Source organism: Crotalus tigris, unplaced genomic scaffold (assembly GCF_016545835.1).
Source record: "Crotalus tigris isolate CLP2741 ecotype Arizona unplaced genomic scaffold, ASM1654583v1 scf7180000024279.507856, whole genome shotgun sequence".
NCBI classification, from domain to species: domain Eukaryota; kingdom Metazoa; phylum Chordata; class Lepidosauria; order Squamata; family Viperidae; genus Crotalus; species Crotalus tigris.
In genome coordinates, this window is record NW_024100451.1 from 478586 (window position 1) to 501711 (window position 23126).

The window sequence follows — 23126 nt, forward strand, 5'->3', positions numbered from 1 at the left end:
CTCCATTATTACACTGAACATCTGCTGTTTTTAATATAATGAGTACTTTTTATATTACTGTTTTATAACTTTGTTGTATACTATCCAGAATAACCAGACTAGACAAAGTGGTTATTGGTAAGGCATTACCCAAAATATTTCATCAGCCTAGCTCTGAGCTCAGTCACTAGTCTCCAAGTTAATACATTTCACTTTTTTGTTTTTACTGATTGATTCTCTGTTGATCATGTATACAAAAGACAAATAGTGCCTTTCTGAGCAATACAGGAACATATTCTATCATTTTAGTTTTTTCACCGATAGTATTATAGTAGATTATCCTAAAGAACTGATATGACTAAAATCCAAGTGCAAAGGCCTACTGGTACTGATGAAATATAGCAAATGATTTTGTGAAATGAGGAATGGCAGATAAATGATAACAAAATGCCATTACTGAGGCCAAAATAAAACATACCAAAAAATAAAAATGGAAGGCAATATCTTTTTTATGAATTTGGAAGTACCTTCTATTTCACTGTGGTTGTGTTCATTCTAGATATACAGTATGAACCACTAATGTCTTTAATCTAATTCTAGATTTGTGTCCTTTAAGATGTATTTCTGGGTAGGAAATATATCTAATATTATTCCCTTTGAAAGAACTAGCCCTCCATACAAGAGGGAACACTGATAAACTTCAGTGGGACTCACATTCCATTTATATCAAAGGTATAATGGAAATTCAAGAACTGTTCATTCCAGCAGCATTTGAAACAACTCAGCTGGCCCAAAGAAAGAATTAAGACAAGCAAAACACTCTCAGCTAATAAATCACACTTAAATTTCCATTTTTGTTCTTGAAATTTTTCATCTGTCTTTGCTACATTTTGTCACATTTCAAGACTATGTACCACATCAGCCATTGCTTCTATTCTGACAACATTATCACACGTTTTGCTCAATATATCACATAGCGCTTAACTGCATTATCAGGAATTCAGGAATGATAAAGTAAAGTAGAAGAAATGAATATACTGATCAAAATGTGTCTTCTTTCCAATGAGATTCACTAATAATATAAATGAACCATCTCCACATGAATTTGTTAGAATTAATCAATTGACAGAATCATCAAACAGGCAGATATGGAATTATTTTATCATTCCTTGGACTAGGATGCAAATAATCCAAAGATTTAAAAAGGTCAGATGAAACCCCTACTGTATATCTGCAAAAGCAACTAACATTTGAGCATTTGATACATCAAATACAACAAGGTCATATGCAAAAGTATATGATAAAAAATAATCAAAAAAATAGTATCTGTAGGATACTATTCAGCAAAAAGTGACTGACCAAAAATGTCAGATAAAATGAAGATACCCTGAGGCTATGAAAGGTACTGTCATTTAACATCAGAAATCTAGAATGCTTTTTTTTTTTAAATTTTGAGAGGCTTTGCTACTGAAGTTTCTAAGTTCTGCAATTTAGCTGCTGAAAGCGGCCACTGATACCCAGTTCAAAAGAACTGAGACCCATGCACAACTTCAAAAGGTTAAAAGAACTTTACTTTTTTCAAACATCAAGCTGAGAAGTTTCCCTGAGACAGCAGCCTTCAGAATTAATAGTAAAAGAGGATGATTGCCTGATTTATGGATGCTCAAAAAAGAAAGAAAGAAAGAAAGAGAGAGAGAGAGAGAGAGAGAGAGAGAGAGAAAGCAAGAAAGAAAGAAAGAAAGAAAGAAAGAAAGAAAGAAAGAAAGAAAGAAAGAAAGAAAGAAAGAAAGAAAGAAAGAAAGAAAGCCTCCAGGACCTTGAATTACCTTCCTAAATAAAGCCCATGGTGATATAGTTGCAGCTGTTCTCTGAAGTACATTAGATTAGAAGGAAGAGATAATTGTTAGTGGACTTGTTAAGACTTGGAAGTCACATCTCTGATCTATACTTCTGCCAGACACCATACTTCATGAGCCAATGGATCCTGTCAGTACATATTTCTTTTGGTTCCTTATACTGATTGGCATTTAATTAATTGTCAAATCCATTAAAATTAGCTCTATTGTAAGATTTCACTTAATGCATAATATCTCTGGGTTCTTATCAGATCATTGCACAATGAAGTTAATGGGAAATTATATTAGAGTTTACATTAATATTGTCATTCCACAGCAATGTTTATGCCAAAAAAGTTATGTTTATATTAGGTGTGTACACAGGCTTTTTCAAGTCATAGGCTACACATGATTTTTGAATGATATGCCAGGGACCAAGCTTCAATGAACAGGCAAGGGTAGGAGAAAAAATAAATTTATTTTAATTCAGTACAGTTAGTTACTCCCAGTTTGTCACATTAGACATTATATTTCAGCAGAAACTTTTGGGGGGAGAGTGGTATCTTCTGGAGATGCACCTAAGACTTTGAGGAAAGTGGAGTCCTTGATGCTCTCTGAGGTTGATTGTTTGCTTGCAGACATTTCATTAGACATCATCAGTGTGAGTAAGTGTGGGGTTTACTACCTGTTTATATAGATTGAAAGGTTGGTGGGGGTATAGTTTTCTCCTTGGTAGTTGCTTGACTAGGGTATTATTTTCTGTTTGTTTCTCTGGTGCTAATCCCTGCTTAACTGGGTGTTGGCTGTTGGAAAGTATGTGTTCTAGTCTCTTTCTTTTCTTTGCTTTTTAGATTTCTATTATCTCTTTTCAAAGGTGTATAAATTTGGTTAATCTCTATGTTTCTATAGATGGCTGACTCTATAGGGTTTGATTTTACTACTCACGTTGTTCCCAAAATGGCGCAGAAGCCAATCAGAGCTAGACACGAGTGATAGACCTTTGCAAAACTTTTATTGAAGTGTTTCAGTGAAATTATTTCAATATGGAATTTTAATTGTAGCTGTATAACAACTACAACTCATTGGCTCTGGAAATGCCCATGTCCACCTAATCAGAAGTGACAATAAGATACTCTTGTAATATTTTGAAGTGAAACACATAGACATCAAAGAGAGAAGCAACCAAGAACTAAGGAGAAACTTCCTGACAGTTAGAACAATTAACCAGTGGAACAACCTGCCTCCAGAAGCAGTGAATACTCCAACACTGGAAGTTTTTAAGAAGAGACTGGACAGCCATTTGTCTGTAATGGTATAGGGTTTCCTGCCTGAGCGGGGGGGTTGGACTAGATGACCTCCAAGGTCCCTTCCAACTTTATTATTATTATTATTATTATTATTATTATTATTATTATTATTATTATTATTATATTACACTATAGATCACATAGTCTCTAATATTACTGTGCAGTTCCAATGACCTCATGTATTTCTATCCTGTTCAGTAACAATAAAAAACTAATAAAAATTATGTTTATGTTCCTACAGAAATAACCATTGATGAGCTAAAAAACAACACAGTTACAAACACAGTTCTACATACAGTTACAAACAATCCTGGATTCATTGCTGTGAAGAGAACTATTTCTGAATACCAATACCAAGATTTGGTGATGATACACCAAATTGTCAAATTGATAGAAACAGGCAATAAAGGAACAGTTTTCAAGAAAGAAAATACTCAGGAATGCAAGAATAAATGTGGGATTAGCCTGTTATTAATCATAACCTAAGAAGAACTGGCTAGTTTTCAGTCTGAAAAAGGATGACACAGCCAAATATTTGTACTAGGACTATTACTCAAGGAATGCATCAGATGTTTTGATTTTGCAGCAAGATTTGACAATGTCCATTCACCCAGAAGACCTGGTTATTATATTAGTATGTTGCCTGTATCAGATATATGAAGGATCACAATGCTCTGTTCATATTAATGACAAAATGCCCAAAGACTGTGTGTATTGGTGAGAGGCAGGTTTGTGTTCCATCTCCTTTGCTGTTCAACATCCTGCTTGATGCAATCATGTAGAAAGTTTGTCCAGTTGATGCAATGTCGAATCTGTACACAAAGAATTCATCACAAATGTAATGATTGCTAATAAGAATGTGATTCTTGCAGACAGTGAAAAAGAAGCCAATGGCATTCTACTTGATATTAAACGTTTTAACCATTAATACTGACAAACTAAGGTATTCCCAACTGATGGCAACCATCTACTTTGATAGAGCTCAGCTTGAACAAGCTGAGCAATTTTAATTCTCCACTCAATTATCCAAGAATGACAACAAGAACAACAAAAATAACTGCCACTGCTTCTATCAACAATCAAATCAGTCAGGCTGCCTCAGCCTTTGGAGCACTGAAATGGTGCCTCTGAGGGAAAAACAGCTTAAGCATTGCTACTAAAATATACATCTTCTGTGTCAATTAATACTATTTCTACTCCTGCATGGTATAGAATCTTGATTCTTACTTCAGAACGATTTGAAAAGCACAATTTTTCTCAAAGGCACTCCCTGTGGTAAAGAGTAGAGATTTCAATCTACGATAAAATACAAATTGAAAACATTAAAGAATGGTGCCAAAATCATATTTTGGTAGTTAGTGAATTTCTGAAGTGTGGAATGTGCTGGCGTTATCTCATCTATCATATGAATCCTTACTGACCTCCTTATTGATTGCTCTGGTAATTATACCTCTTAGATTTGAAAGTACAGTAATTGGCTCCAGAAAAAAAAACTTGGCTGAAATGAGCAGAAGAACATTTAGTAACAGGTAGACTCAACTAAATGTAGTGTAACAACTGATCCACAATCAAGAAAAGTGGGAAAGTATGCAGCTGTATGCAACCTCAATGGACTCACAGCACCTATAGCTATATACTGGTTACACTGTGGATTTTTGTGAGATAAAGCTAAACACTCAAATTCATGCACCGCTGTACTCCTGGTACTTTACCCATAATCTTTCTCTCCATTTCATTCCCAAGCAGCATCTTTTCTATTGGTCCCCACCCCCATCCATGGACCTGGATAAAGATCCTCTAGGAAGCTAAGACTGGTTACAACATTCTGCAGTTGTCTCACAGTCTTTTAAAAGTTAAAGGAAAAAGATAGAAAATATGTTGGTTTTACTCCACAAAGAAGTAAGGAAACAAAAGCTGATACCAAGAAAGAGACATATAGGATGATGGAAAAAAGTCAAGCTGAAGTCAAGGACAGAATTTCATTTGCGTTTTTAGAAGAATATGTTGCTGATCTGATGATCCTTGGACTGTAGGATGAAAATGCCCATATGCCCTCCATGTTCCCCACCTCAGCCCTTAACATTCACTCCACCCACAGACTTGGGTCTCCCCATGACCTAACAGTGAACCCATAATCAATAAAACAAAAGATCACTTAAGCCTTTCTACCTATATTGACAGGCTAAGAGTGTATCGTAGGCGTGAGCTTAAATGGACTCCAGAAGATGGTAGAGGACAGGAAGGCTTGGAAGAACATTGTCCATGGGGTCACAATGGGTCGGACATGACTTCGCAACTAACAACAAAGTGTGTATCTCATTAGGAAATACATTAGGAAATTAGGCAAATACCAGCAACACAAGCAACAAGAAATCAAGACATGGAAATCCTTTACCCACACAACAGAGCTCTCCCAATACCAGACTAAAAATCTAACATCTATTCACAAAAAGAGACAAAAGGATTATCACCACTGCAGGGTGAGTTACCTGCATCTTCTCACCTCTGAAGCCCAAATATTTCTGGAGACAAACACACTGTCCAGCATATCTGCAAAACTCATGAACTACAAACATGTTCCCCTATAAGTATTGTTGTCTCTGTCTTTTAAGGGGTGGCCACTTTGCTGACCATCTGTTTCACTGTCTGGCTTTTTGAATAAGCTCTCCGTCTACTTTGGAGCAATTGTCCTGTGTCTTTCATTGGGTGACCTGGCTTAAAATCAAAACGAAAATCTTCTCTAACAGGTCCATCAGCTTTTCAAGAGAGGAGAATGGGGGAATTCAGAAACAATAACCAGAGAAATGCTATTGTCCCCATCATCCATCTCACTTTACCTAATTTGACTGGATCTAGTTTATGACTTAATTTTTTCCCTATATTTTGCAAAGAGGGAAATCAGAAACATGAAAACTGTAGGAACAATGAAACAACAATATGTATTCTGTCTGCCTTTTTTTCTTTCTCCTTATTTATTACATACAGGAGAGAGAAAAAAGATTTCCCAGAAGCAAGAGCAATGTTAAAATATCAAATTGATAGTTCATGGCTTTTGGCTACAGGAATAACCATCTATCAGGTGAAGTCATGGAAACTTGCTGGTGCTGAGGTCTGCTGAAAATGATCCCCTGGAGGTTTGCACTGCCCTTTTCTAAGACAATTCTTGTATCTGCAAATTCTGTCTCGATGTCTTTGTGACCTAAGAAGTGTGGCACAGGGTGGGAACCAGCTAAGAGAGCAAAGATTGCTGAGAGGAAAAATAAAAATAGGCTGGTGGTAGGAAATAATAATAATAATAATAATAATAATAATAATAATAATAATAATAATACCCCCAGTGAGGCACTACCTTGACGTGGTTGTGGGGCTTGTGTACTCTGAGGAAGATGAGAGCTATGCCAGAGGTTCAACCATACTGGACAGGTCTCATCAGAGGAGTCAGACAAAGAGTGTCTCTCCCATAAAAAATATGGTGAGACGTAAATTGCAGAATGCCATACCGGCTCGGACGTCGCCCGGGTTAACAAGGTCCGCGCTAGATATTGGAGTTCCTGGATATCTGGTGAAAAATGGGTTACAGGACTCAGGACTGTTGGCTGAGCAACCAGGGCCAGCAGCTGCAGAACTACTGGAAGAAAAGGTGTTTACCCGTCGCAGATACACAGTGATTGAAAACAAAGAAATAATGATCTGTTACTACAGATCAAGTCCAACAAGAAGAGGATATCTAAAACGAATGCACCAGTTCTGGAAAGAACAACATCCAGAATCAGAAATAACAGAACAGAGACTAGCAGATCAACGCCGATTTATAACACGAAATAAAGTATTCACAGAAACAGAATTGGACGAACTGCAAAGGTTTACCCAGGGCAAAGAAATCAAAGCCTTACCAGAAGTAATTCAGAATGTAGAGGCAAACCAGGGGGAGTTGGCAGTGAAGGAATCCAGCAGAGATATACAACTGTTCTCATTTGGAAACCAGGCACCTCTTCCTCAGGAAGAACAAAACCCTCTAACTAAAGAAATAAAAGAATTGAAACAAAGAATAACTGAGCATCTAGAACAGCACAAAAACAACAGAATAAGACTACCTGCATTGAAGCTTGTTCCAAAGAAACAGCTAGCACAAGCATTAAAAGATGCAAATACTGCAATATCAAGTATAAGCACCAATTCACTGCAAGAAACAAACCAACTAATGTACAGCACAGCTGCAGTTATAACAGAATACCTGGGATGTAAAATCAACAAAAAGAAAAACAAACAAACAGTGCACCAGAAAAATGGAAGGTTAGACTAGAAAATAAGATCAGCAAGTTAAGATCACATGCAAGCAAGCTAGAACAGATGAAAGAAAAGAAGCTGAAGAACAAGAAGACCAAAGAATACCTAATCAAGAAATACCACTTAGAAACAAGGAAGATCAAGGAAGCACTGGAAATAATAAAGCAACAAATAACAGCTATAGCCAGGAAAATCAGTAGATATGAAGCTCGAATTGCAAACTATAGGCAGAACCTCCAATTTCAATCCAATCAGAAACGTTTCTACCAATCCATCAATGGAGAAACTGCAAGGAATCAGTCAGTACCTGACAAGGAAGAAACAGTGCAGTTCTGGAAGCAGATATGGGATAACCCAAAGAAATACAACAAGGATGCGGCTTGGTTAAAAGAGGTGGATGCAAATAAAACAGAAGTTGAAATGAAAGAACTAGTAATAACAACAAAAATGGTAGAAAAAAGAGCAAAGAAAATCAAAAATTGGTCAGCACCAGGTGAAGATGAACTGCATGGGTTTTGGTTGAAACATCTAACTGTTATACACCCACTCATTGCCAAGCAGTTCAACAATATACTACAAGGAGGAGAAATTGAAAAGTGGCTAACAACTGGGAAAACCTACCTAATAATGAAAAATCCAGCAAAAGGGGCAACACCAGGTAACTACAGGCCAATTACCTGCTTACCAACAACTTTCAAATTACTAACTGGTGTGGTAGCTGATGCAGTACAACAGCATCTAGTTGAAAACAATCTCTTTCCACCTGAGCAGAAAGGAAACCGCCCCAATAGCAGAGGAACAAAAGATCAACTCCTAATAGACAAAATGATCTTGGAAAACTGCAAGAGAAGGAAGACCAACCTGAATGTGGCATGGATTGACTACAAAAAGGCATTTGACTCTCTGCCACATGATTGGATAATAAAGTGCCTAGAAATAACAGGAGTCAGTAGAAACATCAGAAAATTTGTGCAAAGATCGATGGCACAATGGAAGACACAGTTGCAGATCAATGGTGAGAAGCTGGGAGAGGTTAATATCAAGAGAGGAATATTTCAAGGAGATTCATTATCACCATTACTATTTGTTATTGCACTGTTTCCTCTGTCAAAAATACTGAATAACTCAGGACATGGCTATCAAACATCAAAAACATCTGCCAGACTATCCCACCTCCTTTATATGGATGATCTGAAGCTGTATGGAAAAACATCATCTGAAATAGAATCGCTGCTCAACACTGTCCGTATATATAGCCAAGATATTGTAATGGAGTTTGGCTTGGACAAATGTGCCACACTTACTATCAAACAAGGAAAAATAGTGAAAACTGAAGGAATCAAGATGCCCCACGAAAATAACATTAAGAGTCTGGATGAGGAAGATTACTACAAATACTTGGGTATCCTTCAAGCTGACAACATCAAGCACACTGAAGTGAAGAAAAAGATTAGAGGTGAATACATCAAGAGAGTGAAGAAGATCTTAAAATCCAAACTCAATGGAGGAAATATCATAAAGGCAATCAACACCTGGGCAATCCCAGTTATTAGGTACACAGCTGGAATAGTGGACTGGACTCAAGCAGAACTAAAAGCAATGGATAGGCAGACCAGAAAAATAATGACAATGAATCATGCCCTTCATCCACGCAGTGACATTGATAGACTTTATCTACCAAGGCAAATAGGTGGGCGTGGAATGCTACAAGTACATCAGATGGTTGAAGAAGAAAAAATGGCTTTGGAAGAATATCTGAAGAACAATGATGAAGATGCACTGAAATTTAGTATATCAGGAAGGCTTACTAAACTACTGGAGAGACCAAACTGGCCTACAAGAAAGACCAAATGAAGAACAGAATAGAGGCATGGGAAGACAAAGCACTACATGGCCAATACATTAAAAAAATAGCTGGGAAAGCATATAATAATAAAACCTGGCAATGGCTAAGAGCAGGAAAATTGAAGAAAGAGACCGAGGGACTAATTCTGGCTGCACAAGACCAAGCCTTAAGGACAAATGCATATAAAGTCAAAATTGAGAAGACAGCAACAGACAGTAAGTGCCGCCTATGCAAAGAAGCTGAAGAAACAGTGGACCACCTGGTAAGCTGTTGCAAGAAGATTGCACAGACTGACTACAAGCAGCGGCATGACAAAGTAGCAACAATGGTGCATTGGAAGATCTGCAAAAAATATCATTTGCCTGTAAGCAAAAACTGGTGGGATCATAAAATAGAGAAAATCATAGAAAATGATAAAATTAAACTGCTCTGGGACTTCAGAATTCAAACAGACAAGCACCTGCAACATAACACCCCAGACTTAACAATTGTCGATAAGAAAGACAAAAAAGTCTGGATAGTGGATGTGGCAGTGCCTGGAGATCAGCAGAATAGAAGAGAAAGAACTGGAGAAGATAACAAAATACAAAGGCCTACAAATAGAAATAGAAAGACTGTGGCAAAAGCAAGCAAGGGTAGTACCAATAGTCATAGGCTCCTTGGGTGCAATCCCAAAACAACTGGAGCACCACTTGAACACAATTGGCATTGACAAATTCGCCTATTAGTCAATTGCAAAAGGCGGCCTTATTAGGAACTGCTTCCATCCTGCGACGATATCTGTAATACCATCAAACATCCACATCTGCCTATCCCAGGTCCTGGGTAAGGACTCAATAGGTAGACAAAATGCCAAATCTAGTCTGAACATCTGGCTGACTGTGCGATGATCCATAATAATGATGATGATGATGATGATGATGATGCCTGGAGACAGCAGAATAAAAGAGAAAGAACTGGAGAAGATAACAAAATACAAAGACCTACAAATAGAAATAAAACGACTGTAGTAAAGGCAAGCAAGGGTAGTACCAATAGTAATGGGCTATTGTAATAGGCTATAACAGTCTCTTCTTAAAAATCTCCAGTGATGGAGTGCCCACGATTTCTGGAGGCAAGCTGTTCCACTGTTTAATTGTCCTCACTGTCAGGAAGTATCTCCTTAATTCCAGGTTGCTTCTCTCTTTGATCAGTTTCCAAACATTGTTTCTTCTCCTGCCCTCTGGTGCTTTGGTGAATAACGTAAATAACTTGACTCCCTCTTCTTTGTGGCAACCCCTGAGATATTGGAACACTGCTATCATGTCACCCCTGTACTAGTCCTTCTCTTAGTGGATTAGTGGGAAGAAGCATAAACACTATGAAAAAATAAACAAGAAACTGAAACTTGGATTACACTAAGAGAAAGAGTAATTGTGGAAGTAGGTGATATTAAGTTTATAATCCTACATAATTTCCTCTGCAGGGTCATGACTGATGATGAACAAACAATTCATATTTGCAACTAGTCTGTTTTTCTGATCCAGATTTGTTTTTAAGGGATGCATATCTTCCACATTTCTTTTTCTCATGAGCAGTGGGGGGTGTGTGTGTGTGTGTGTGTGTGTGTGTGTGTGTGTGTGTGTGTGAATTTGTATGATCTTTATTGGAAGATTAATCTGATCTTTTAAAGGAAGACAATAATCTGGATTTCACTGTTTATAGCTACCGGTAAGCCATTATGTGTTATTGGTCAATGGCATGCAGCTCAAAGAACCACAAATTAGATTTCCTGCAAATAACTGTCTAAATATTGGAAAAAAATGCCTTAGAGTAGAGTACTGGAGCAAAAATGAGAGATACTTTACTCAGGGATTCTTTCTCCTATTATAAGAGAAATATTTAATTATCAGAAATGTCTGCACTTCCAAAGTGATTTTTCTACAGAGATTACAAATCATAGGATTAAATCAAGTGTATATGTACTTGAACACTGGCTTCTGTTCAAATTTCAGACAAACAAGAAATAAACAAGAATAAACAGAATAAAAAAGATAATATTTCTCTGATATGTTATGACCATTAGGTGCCTGTAGGACAGGCCAGAGATCTGAAGGAGATATCTTGGCAGAATTTATCACAATCATTCAATTGTTTATTCTAACAATTTTCAAGTCATAAAAGTCAGTCTTTAGTCCCTGTTGCTTCATACCTTATACTGTATAATAGGAATATCTGTAATTTACTTTTGGGAGGTGTGACCCTTATTTTCTTCTGCACTTAGTGGCCAGTAGTAAACACAAATAACAGAAACCTATTTTATTCCTTATTTCAGTTATTTTAATCCAGATGCCTTAGGTATTGGCACTAAGTTCATTCTTTTGGAATGCAGTTTCTTCTCTTTTTGTAATTTCTTTTGGGGATTTGTATTTGCTTTTGGAACAAATTATATCTTTTAGTTGCTGTAGTCCAGTCATGAGAATCCTCCCACCAGGCTTCAGTTATAACTATTAAATCAAATTTACCTTCCTATAATAAGATTTCAAACTCATCTTGCTTATTTCAATAGTCTGCTGAGCATTAGTATATAGACAAAAATGTCATGAAATTTATGAGTCAATATTCTTTCTAATTTTCCATGGAATGCTTTAATAGACCTTAGCATTGGTTCTCCTCATTTAATATTGCAGTGTATAAGCTTTTCTGGATTTCTGTTTCCATCCTTCATAGGATTCAGTTTAAAGTAACCTGATCATTATTGTTCTACTTTGATTAAACACGGTATTCCAGTTGACATAGGTATGGTCTTCTTTGTGTCAACAACGGTGATTTTTCTAAAGGCCACTGGGCTTCAGAAAGTCCAGTTCCCTTTTGAAAAAGCACCTGTGGGATAACCATGACCTGGATGACTGAGAATCTCCATAGACTTTGTGTCAACAGTTATAATCCAGGCAATGCAAACTCTGAAACCCTTAAATTATGTCATCCTGTTTCAGAGGAAGGATCTCTCTGGAAGAGTTTTTTGGATTGTTATTTTTTTTTTTCCTCCTGGAATTCACGATTTTGGCTCTTAATGGTTCATCATTTTCTGAAAGTAAATCTTCAGGACCCAGAAATGTTTTATGATATTCCAGACATGGTTTGTTGCTCCCCAAATGAGTGGGAGATAAGCAGAATTTCTAGGAATAGGGAACATTCATTTTATAGACTTTACATCAACATTCACTAAATCAGTAGGAAACAATTACTCAATCACCTGCAGTGGGCAAGCAACACCACACAGCATGTCTGGCTACTTTCTTCCGTTTCTTGCCTTTTCCTCAAGTTGAATTCTAAACTCCTATTATCTCCTCCTATTCACGTTTCAAGGTATTTCACAATAAATGATTTGTAATTGATTTTGATTTGTAATTAACAAAACAGAATGGCAGAAAAGCAAGTAACAGTAATCAGACAAGAACATATTGACTCTCACATCCACATGGGTTAATGAAATGTGAAGGGAATACCTCTGTTTTGCCCTTATCTGATATTGCAGACTAGTAAAGCTGCATGAGACATTGGCCAGATTGCCAATAGAACTCAGTAAATGGATAAACAAAATGGGCTTGATAGCACAGGTAGAAAAGTTAAAGGACACACTTTGTGTACTACTAAAATTACGATCTTTTCCACTGCATTTCAAATGATTTAAATATTTTGGAATTTCATACCGATGTGATGATTAACTAATGTACTAATTGATTTACTAATTAATTGCCCGATAAAGCATACAATGAAGAGAATAATTTCAAATAATACTTTGTATGCATATGGAGTTGAATGTATGCCACGAGTGACATACAGTATGACAGAACTAAAGAATGAGTGGAAATAAATGAAATACTTAGTGGTGAAATCTTAAACAAAGGGTTAATCAGACACACATATGCAATGTCCCTTTTGTTGTTTCGTGTACTAAATCTGTAAGGAGTATTTGTGGTGATATCAAAGATATTGTTTGATGGGAATGAGCATATGTGTGTTGTTATATCTACAAATAATGCTATATTTTTGGCTGAGAGCCAATCTTAGATAAATTTGTGATTTAAAATATGGAGGAATGACTTCCGCTTCCGGTCACGGCAGGCGCAGCTAAATGAAGAGCTACTGCTCTTCGTTTGCTGCTTTCTTTCCACCGGTAGATTCTTATGTGAGTCCTAAATCGCCCTGGAGGGGTGACCACCATCGAGGAGGCTTCTGCTCGGCTATGGTGGAATGGCGGCTCCCTGTATAGTCCGAGCTAACTCCGTTAGAGAGTTAGAAGATCAACCAGTAAAATGGCCGATTACTTCGCTGTGCTAGCTGAAGTCAGAAAATCATCTAAGCACAAAGAACCACCGTGGTGAATCCAGGTGAGACTTTTTTCCCTCCCTCTGTCCTTACTATTTCTCTGAACTTCCTTTCCTGCAAAGAACTTTTTTTTTTTTTTGGATGACTTCTCTGTTCTAAGAGAGAGGCGTCTGTCTGTTTGGGAAAAAAAAACTCTAAACAAAACTACAGAATAGCACTTATTATACCTTGAACTTTTTGGTTATTGGGCATCCCTGGAAAAATTTGTAATATAGAACATTATTTTACTTACTATACTGAAGATATTGGCGTTTTTCTGTCTCTTTCTTTGTCATCTTTATCTTTAATGAGATAAAGGCTTTTAACTTGTAAAGGGGAAAATTTTATAGCCTACTGAGGACATCTTGTGGCAAAAATATTTATTGCAACTGCTTTGACCTTCAGAAATTAATAAGAAGGAAAGATAAAGGCTTGGAAACAGCTGTGGGTTGTGTTTGTGATTTAAAAATGGTGGAGGTGGAATAAATATAGTTTCCACAAAAAGATTAAAAGATTCTTTTATGATGGAAATAGCAGACCTTTACCCACAGCTTGACTATGAACTGATATTGGAAAAAATACTGGAAATGTCAGAGGAGATGAAGCTATGGAGAAAAAATAAAGATTATTTTGTAGAATCTCAACCTCAAACTCTAAAAGATCAATCTATAGGCCAAGAAGAAACCTATACACAACAGTGTACAGAATCTGAGATGGAGGAACAATTTACTAATCAATTGAATTCTGGACTGGATTATGAGCTGATATTGGAAAAAATATTGGAAATGAAAGAGGAGATGAAGTCATGGAGAAAAACTAAAGATTATCTTGTAGAACCACAAGCTGGGCTTCAAACTCTAAAAGACCAATCTACAGGTCAAGGACAAACTTATATGCAACAGTCTGCACAATTCGAGATGGAGGAACTCATTGATCAATTCAACTTTAAAAAACTTTTGGACCCAAAATTCCAGATTGAGACTTTAAATGATTACTCTACAAACCAACTAACTACTACAGAGGAGGATATTTCACAAATTTATGCACAAATGGTGGAGAACTTTGAAGATCCAAAAATGACTTTAAGTGAAGTACTCTCATTGCTAAAATTAACAGGAATTGACAGCCAGACGCAATTGATTGAAAGTTATGGCAATTTGGATAATCAAGCTGAAATTATAATATGGAACAAAATGGACTATATTGCTTACATGATACTGGAAAAAGGGGAAGAGAATTTTGATCAGATTGATTTATTGATGAACATTAATACTCAAATACTGAGATTTGATGACATAAATGCGACATTATGGAAACCAGCTTGATATAGAAAAAAAGCTAGAGTCAGATTTAAAAATGTGATTTAAAAGCTTAATTATTGGATCAAAAAGGCTTTAGAGATTTGGATTGATTTGACAATTTAATTGAGTAAATAAAAGTAGTAAGATAATAACGGGTGTAATAATAGGTTTGTTTTAGATACGATAGATAATTTTGTTGAGATTTAAATTTTACTTAACAGGTTGAAATGTTTTTTTTTTTGTTAGTTTGTTTTTACTTTGTTTATATAGAAAACTATTTTGTAATAGCAGAAGAGTTAGAGAAATCTATGATAAGAGAAGAAAGGGTATTAATTAATGATGTATTAAATTAAGAGATGGAATATATATGAAAATATTAGAATATTATTCTTGGAATATTATGTGTTGTAGAAGGGATACCCAAAGTCTTATTAATATGTTTGTTTAAGATTAATTGGAATATGTTAATTAATTAATGGAGCTTAAAAGCAGGAGTGATTTATATAGTTGTAATAGGGATGATTTTGTGTATTGATTGAATTTTAAGAAGAAATAGGTTAAACTAAATTTGTTATATTATGTGAGGGAAATAGAGGGGGAAATTTTTTAAGGTATTAATTTTAGCTATACATATATGACTTGTTTTGCTATGATTGATTACCCTTTTACCACGGTATTTTCCTGAGCATTTTGATGTAAAAAATAAAAAAACCCAAGAAAATGTGTATTAAAAAAAAGAAATATGGAGGAATATGGCTTTGACAATTAATGTATCAATAGCAATAGCACTTAGACTTATATACCGCTTCACAGTGCTTTACAGCCCTCTCTAAGCAGTTTATAGAGTCAATATATTGCCGCCAACAATCTGGGTTCTCATTTTACTGACTTCGGAAGGATGGAAGGCTGAGTCAATCTTGAGTCAGTGAGGTATGAACTGCCAAACTGCTGGAAGTCAGCAGAATTACTCTGTAGTCCTGCATTCTAATCACTGCACCACTGAGGTGGTTGTATTCTCAGGGGATTTGAGATAAATTAGTGGAAATTATATACATTTCGCCAAAAATTAAAGCAACTAAATGAACCTGTGTACCTCAGTAGAATGTTAATAGATATGGGAAAAGACAAAGAGAAAATTTAAGAAATTTAAGGTAGTAGAAAAGTAGTGGTTAATATACAGTTTTGGGGAGGACTGAATGTCTGACAAAAGAAACAATTTTAGCTGTGTCCACTAGGTTGTATGGGAGTGAAGCATCTCTGGAGAAAAAACACGATAAATTGAACAAGTGGAAATGCATCACTTAAGTCCATGTGATGAAACAAGGAGAAAGAAAAAATAAAAAGGTGCTGAGGAAAGATGGAACAAAGAGAAAAGTAAGTACGGTAATAACAATAGCAATAATAAAGTTGGAAGGGACCTTTGAAGTCTTCTAGTCCAATCCCCTGCTCAGGCAAGAAACCCTACACCATTTCAGATAAATGGTTGTCCAGTTTCTTCTTAAAAACTTCCAGTGTTGAAGCATTCACAACTTCTGGAGGCAAGTTGTTCCACTGATTAATTATTCTAACTGTCAGGAAATTTCTCCTTAGCTCCAGGTTGCTTCTCTCTTTGATTAGTTTCCACCTGTTGCTTCTTGTCCTGCCCTCAGGTGCTTTGAAGAATAGCTTGACTCTCTCTTCCTTGTGGCAGCCCCTGAGATATTGGAAGACTGCTATCATGTTCTCCCTCATCCTTCTCTTCATTAAACTAGACATATCCAATTCCAATTCCAAACAAACCCAATATTTGTTTGTGTCAGAAGCATCACAGTTAAAATAAAGCATACTATATGACATAAAATATATAAGACTAAAATATGTACAAATTAAACAGATGTTGCCCAGAAACTAGCAACTGTGTTCTGTGCATTGCCACAAGGTCCTCAAGTGTATATGGATCGGGACACAAAAGGTAGGTGTACATACATTGATGCTACCAAGTAATATAGAAAGAATGAATGACAATCAAACTGCCAAGAAGGAAAACTCAGTGTGTCAAAAGGAAGAGTAAAGTCGTAAAATAAATTAAATCTAGTTATAGTTTTATTTCTTTTTCTTCTTCTTAAGAGATGCCTTTATTTTTTGGACTTACTATCACTATAACTCTTTTCCTGCACACTGCATACCATTGTGTTTGAAGGAAATCTGGTTCATTCCAAGCTGGGATAAGAAAAAAGAAATGCAGAATAGAGGGAATTGATTGAAGCAGAAGTGAAGTTTATTTTCAAGAGCACAATTCCAGCAGAGCACAAGGTCAATTATTGGAAGTGGCCATCTGAGCCTGCCCCTGCAATTCTTAGGAAGTGTAATTGACTGGGTTCTCCAAAAGGGGGCACTCTAGAGTTAGGTTTTCTGCTTTTTTCCTGCTAATTAGCATTATAGATAGAAGTGAAAGTCTCATGGGGAAAAGGAACTTTTGTTTATTAATGGGTGGAATTGCTGCCATCCTGAAAGGAATATTTCACCTGAATGGCCTGCTGACTTTGGCCAATTTCAAATTCTTTGTTAAGCCTGTTACCTTTGTTTCAAATGTAATTCCTAACCTTATGCCCTGGAAATGGAAGGGAGATTGAATCAAAGAAACAGAGGAAGGAGGGTTTTTATTTCCTTCCTACAACTGCTTACCCTGAAGGAAAATAGCATGATACATTACACATTGGAGATTGTTACAGCATTGGAACAATGAGGCAAGTAGAATACAACCGTAGCAAGTAAATAACATCCATTTATTTCTTACATCCTCCTTGGATATCACAGAGAGCTCACCAGATGGTGGACTGTTGTTTGCAAAGAATTAATTTCCTATATAATCAGGAAAGAAAAGCTTTTAAAGACCATTTTAACAAAGTTCTAATGATAACTTGGGGAAATTATTTGGATAGACAGTTTTTGGTCTGTCAGGACATCCTCTTTTTATTATTTTGTGTATTCGGACAAATTTTATTGACCAGTGCTGTAATCACCCTGGCAACTCCTATCATGTCTGTGCTATTTATGGGCTTGTAAATGTTCAGTTTTTAAGAAAATCTTGTTCCTTTCATGTCTCTTCACTGGTCTTCTTTTTTTAAAAAAAATATCCAAATTAAAACCTTGCCTGACTGTATTGCTAAATGATGGGAAGCTAGAAAGTCATCCCATGAAAGCTCTGGACTTTAAGCTCACAGTAATTCATTAGTTGCTAGGGAAGCAAAACACTGCAACAGATCCTTTCACAATACTCAAAGGATTCAATGAGATAACAGCATCACAATGTCCAAGTCAGCAGAAAGATTGTACAGAGCTATAATGGTGCAATTTCCTTATTGATGTCTTGCAAACTCTTTTCAGTTCAGCCAATTACACACACACACACACACACACACACACACACACACACTCCCAAATTAAATATAGTTTTTTTACAATGCTGGCAGAGTAGTTTGGTAACAATAAAAAGCAAGCAGGAGCAGCTGAAATAGCTGCAAACAAGCATCTTTCTGAACTCTTATTTTCCTATCGAACAAAACACAAACAGCCTTGTCTGAAGCCATTTAGCTTCACTTTACAAATATTTCCCCCCTTAGCAGTGGTTAAAAAAAAGCTACAGCAAAAATTACCAAAATGAATAGGCATGAACTAAATCTGAATGATAGGAACCTGCTGGCTAATTCATTGATTACTAATCCCCAGCAGCAATTAAGTGATAGCCACTGAAAAGTGATTCAACTTGGGCAGAGGGAAAGGATATATATACCTTAATAGGTACAACATTAGCAACATATGGCACAAAGAGCATAGTTCATCTCTGCAAAAGCAGCAAGCAATTAAAAGGAGAATTTCTGGGCAGGATTTCACATGCAGAGGAGGATGCAATTAGCATTCTTTTAAAGTTTATCATCCTTGGCTAATGAATCCTATCTAAGCTGAATAGCTGAGAGATTGACTTGGTGAGGGGCTGTTTGAGCAAGTCATATTAAAAGTTTGTAACCTAAGTTGTGACAGACAGTAACAGAAATGTGATCCTTACCTTTTAGCCACAGGAATACATTAGATAGTACATTAGGTTTCTCAGCATTGTCTATAGAGGTTCTCAATCATCCAGGTCATAGTTGTCCCAAAGGTGCATCTTCAAAGGCAACTGGGCTTTGTTTTTTTCCTTGAAAACGTTTCAGCAGTTACAAGAAGGTTTCACACTTATTTGCACTATTCAGATGACCCCAAGGGCACAGATAAACCTCCAAGTGGCCTCAATGAGTCTCAGAAAGAGTATTAATGATCAGATGACTGCAAGGAATATAAATCCTTCCATCCTCCACCGGTCAGTCAGAACTGAAGAAGCTTCTTGGATAAGAAGCATAATGTCTTTGGGAGGTGTCTCAGCATTTTTGACCAGCAGCTAGTAAATTCTATCAATTTGAGGATGCATCCCCAAATTGGGGGGGAGGGGGGCTGGGCCCATCTAGGGATGAAATTTGGGAGTTTGAAAGGGTAAAAAAGTATCTGTAAGGCTTGAGCTCCAAATGTGTTCCTTTAAACTTTCCATACCTTTCAAAACCAAAATGGGCCTTACCTGGATAATTCTGTGTCTTACAAAAGCTGAACTTTTTGCATCCTTTCCTTAAATCCTTGATTTTGGGCTCCTTTTTTCTAAAAAAGACACTGTATTGTATCTTCTGGCCATGACAGATAACTGTTTGCAATTTTCTGCTCATTGGTTTCTCCTCCTACTTGTCAATTTCTTTCTCTCTAATTATTCCTTTTGCTTTTTTCTGCCTTTAATTATTTTTTCCCTGCCCTAGGTAAACCTGGCTTAGAAATAGTAGCATTGACTGATTATGTGCCATTAAGTTGGTGTTCATCTTAGAGACCACATAGATTTTTCCATGACAATCTGTCCCTAATAGATCCTTCAATAGTGCAACAATTGCCACTGTCATTGAGTCTTTACATTTGTTGTTGGTTATCCTATTTATCTCTATTCTTCCACCTTTTCCAGCATTAGATCCTTCTCCAAAGATTAGATCTTTGCATAATGTATAATTATTGAGCCTTAGCCCTGTATACCTCAAGTGAAAACTCTGGCTTGATTTGTTTGATGATACATTTTTTTTGTTTTGTTTTCTTGGCTGTCCACAGTTTTCTTAAAGTTTTCTCAACACTAAAGTTCAGAAGTGCTCTTTAGAACCAGTTTGGTTAAGACACCAGGTTAGGAACCAGGAATTAGTCCTGCCTAAGGCATGGAAATTAGTTGGGAGATTTTGCACCAGTCACTTTCTCTTAGCTCAGCCCACCTTACAGACTTATTGTTGTGGAATAAGTAGCAGGAGGAAGGAATATTATGTGTGTTTGCCACCATGAGTTACTTATAAAGTAATAAAGGTAGGATTAAAAAAAATCTAACCTGCTTCTTCAAATTCCAAATTTCAGGTCCAAAGAGGCTAATAGAGAATACATTGCCTGCGCAGTTCTGATCTTTCTAGGTATAGATACATCACAATATTTGAATATCTTTTCCAACATCTTCATAGTTGCTCTGCCTACGGCTAGTCTGTGCTGTATATCTTATCTGTTTGTTCCTTTACTGTTGATTGTTAAGCCAAAAAAGTATAAGAGTTAAACACACAAACACACACATATACTATATTTAAACATATACAAATATATATATATATATATATATATATATATATATATATATGTTTTCTGAGGTTTTCGCGGGCGTTTGTATGTAGGACCTTGGTTGTTCGGGTTTTCTCCCGCGTCAAATTGGAAGTGTCTTGGCGACGTTTCGACGAAGTCACATTCGTCATCTTCAGGCTGGTGTTTTCAGCTTCATACTTCGAGCAGCTGTGGGAGGGCACTTATTTTCTAGGCTTTCCTTTCAATGTTTCCTGATAAAATACATGGGAAAATCCCATAGGAGGAAAATTCCACTTAGGGTTAGGGTTAGGTCACCATGAAGTCAAAGAGCAAAATGGACACCGTGAACAAGCTTGGAGTGCTTGGGTATGGTTAGGAGGGCACTTACTTTTCTAGGCTGCCCTATCCATGTTTCCTGGTAAAATACATGGGAAAATCCCATAGGAGGAAAATTCCACTTAGGGTTAGGGTTAGGTTACCATGAACTCATAGAGCAAACTGGACATCGCCAACAAACTCGGAATGCTTGGGTATAGTTAGGAGGGCACTTACGTTTCTAGGCTGCCCTATCTATGTTTCCAGGCAAAATACATGGGAAAATCCCATAGGAGGAAAATTCCACTTAGGGTTAGGGTTAGGTCACCATGAATTGATAGAGCAAAATGGACACCACCAACAAACTCAGAATGCTTGGGTATAGTTAGGAGGGCACTTACCTTTCTAGGCTGATCCATCCATTTTTCCTGGTAAAATATATGGGAAAATCCCATAGGAGGAAAATTCCACTTAGGGTTAGGGATAGGTTACCATGAACTCATAGAGCAAAATGGAAGCTGCCAACAAACTCTGAGTGCTTGTGTATGGTTAGGAGGGCACTTACTTTTCTAGGCTGACCTATCCATGTTTCCTGGTAAAATACATGGGAAAATCCCATAGGAGGAAAATTCCACTTAGGGTTAGGGTTGGGTCACAAAGAACTAATAGAGCAAAATGGACACCGCCAACAAACTCGGAGTGCTTGGGTATAGTTAGGAGGGCACTTACTTTTCTAGGCTGCCCTATCTATGTTTCCTGGTAAAATACATACAAAAATCCAATAAAAGGAAAATTTCTCTTAGGGTTAGGATTAGGTCACCATGAATTGATAGAGCAAAATGGACACCACCAACAAAATGGGAGTGCTTGGGTATAGTTAGGAGGGCATTTACTTTTCTAGGCTGACTTTTCTATGTTTCCTGGTAAAATACATGGGAAAATCCCATAGGAGGAAAATTCCACTTAGGATTAGGTTTGGGTCACCATGAACTCAAAGAGCAAAATGGACACCGCCAACAAACTCGGAGTGCTTGGGTATATTTAGGAGGGCATTTACTTTTCTAGGCTGAACTATGAATGTTTCCTGGTAAAATACATGGGAAAATCCCATAGGACGAAAATTTCACTTTGGGTTAGGTCACCATGAACTCATAGAGGAAAATGGACACCGCCAACAAACTCGGAGTGCTTGAGTATAGTTAGGAGGGCACTTACTTTCTAGGCTTCCCTATCTATGTTTCCTGGCAAAATACATGGGAAAATCCCATAGGAGGAAAATTCCACTTAGGGTTAGGGTTAGGATACCATGAACTCATAGAGCAAAATCAAGCCGCCAACAAACTCGGAGTGCTTGGGTATGCTTAGGAGGGCAATTACTTTTCTAGGCTGACTTTTCTATGTTTCCTGGTAAAATACATGGGAAAATCCCATAGGAGGAAAATTACACTTAGGGTTAGGTCACCAGGAACTCAAAGAGCAAAATGGACACCGCCAACAAACTCGGAGTGCTTGGGTATAGTTAGGAGGGCATTTACTTTTCTAGGCTGACCTATGAAGGTTTCCTGGTAAAATACATGGGAAAATCCCATAGGAGGAAAATTCCACTTAGGGTTAGGGTTAGGTCACCATGAACTCAAAAAGCAAAATGGACACCGCCAACAAACTCGGAGTGCTTGGGTATAGTTAGGAGGACACTTACATTTCTAGGCTGCCCTATCAATGTTTCCTGGTAAAATACATACAAAAATCCCATAAAAGGAAAATTTCTCTTAGGGTTAGGATTAGGTCACCATGAATTGATAGAGCAAAATGGACACCACCAACAAACTCGGAGTGCTTGGGTATATTTAGGAGGGCATTTACTTTTCTAGGCTTCCCTTTCTATGTTTCCTAATAAAACACATGAGAAAATCCCATCGGAGGAAAATTCCACTTAGTGTTAGGGTTAGGTCAAAATGAACTGATAGAGCAAAATGGACACCACTAACAAACTCAGAGTGCTTGGGTATTGTTAGGAAGGCCATTATATTTCTAGGCTGCCCTATTTATGTTTCCTGATAAAATAAATGGGAAAATCCCATAGAAGGAAAATTCCACTTAGGGTTAGGTTTACCATGAATTGATAGAGCAAAATGGACACCACCAACAAACTCGGAGTGCTTGGGTACAGTTATGAGGCAATTTACTTTTATAGGCTTACCTATCCATGTTTCCTGGTAAAATACATGGGAAAATCCCATAAAAGGAA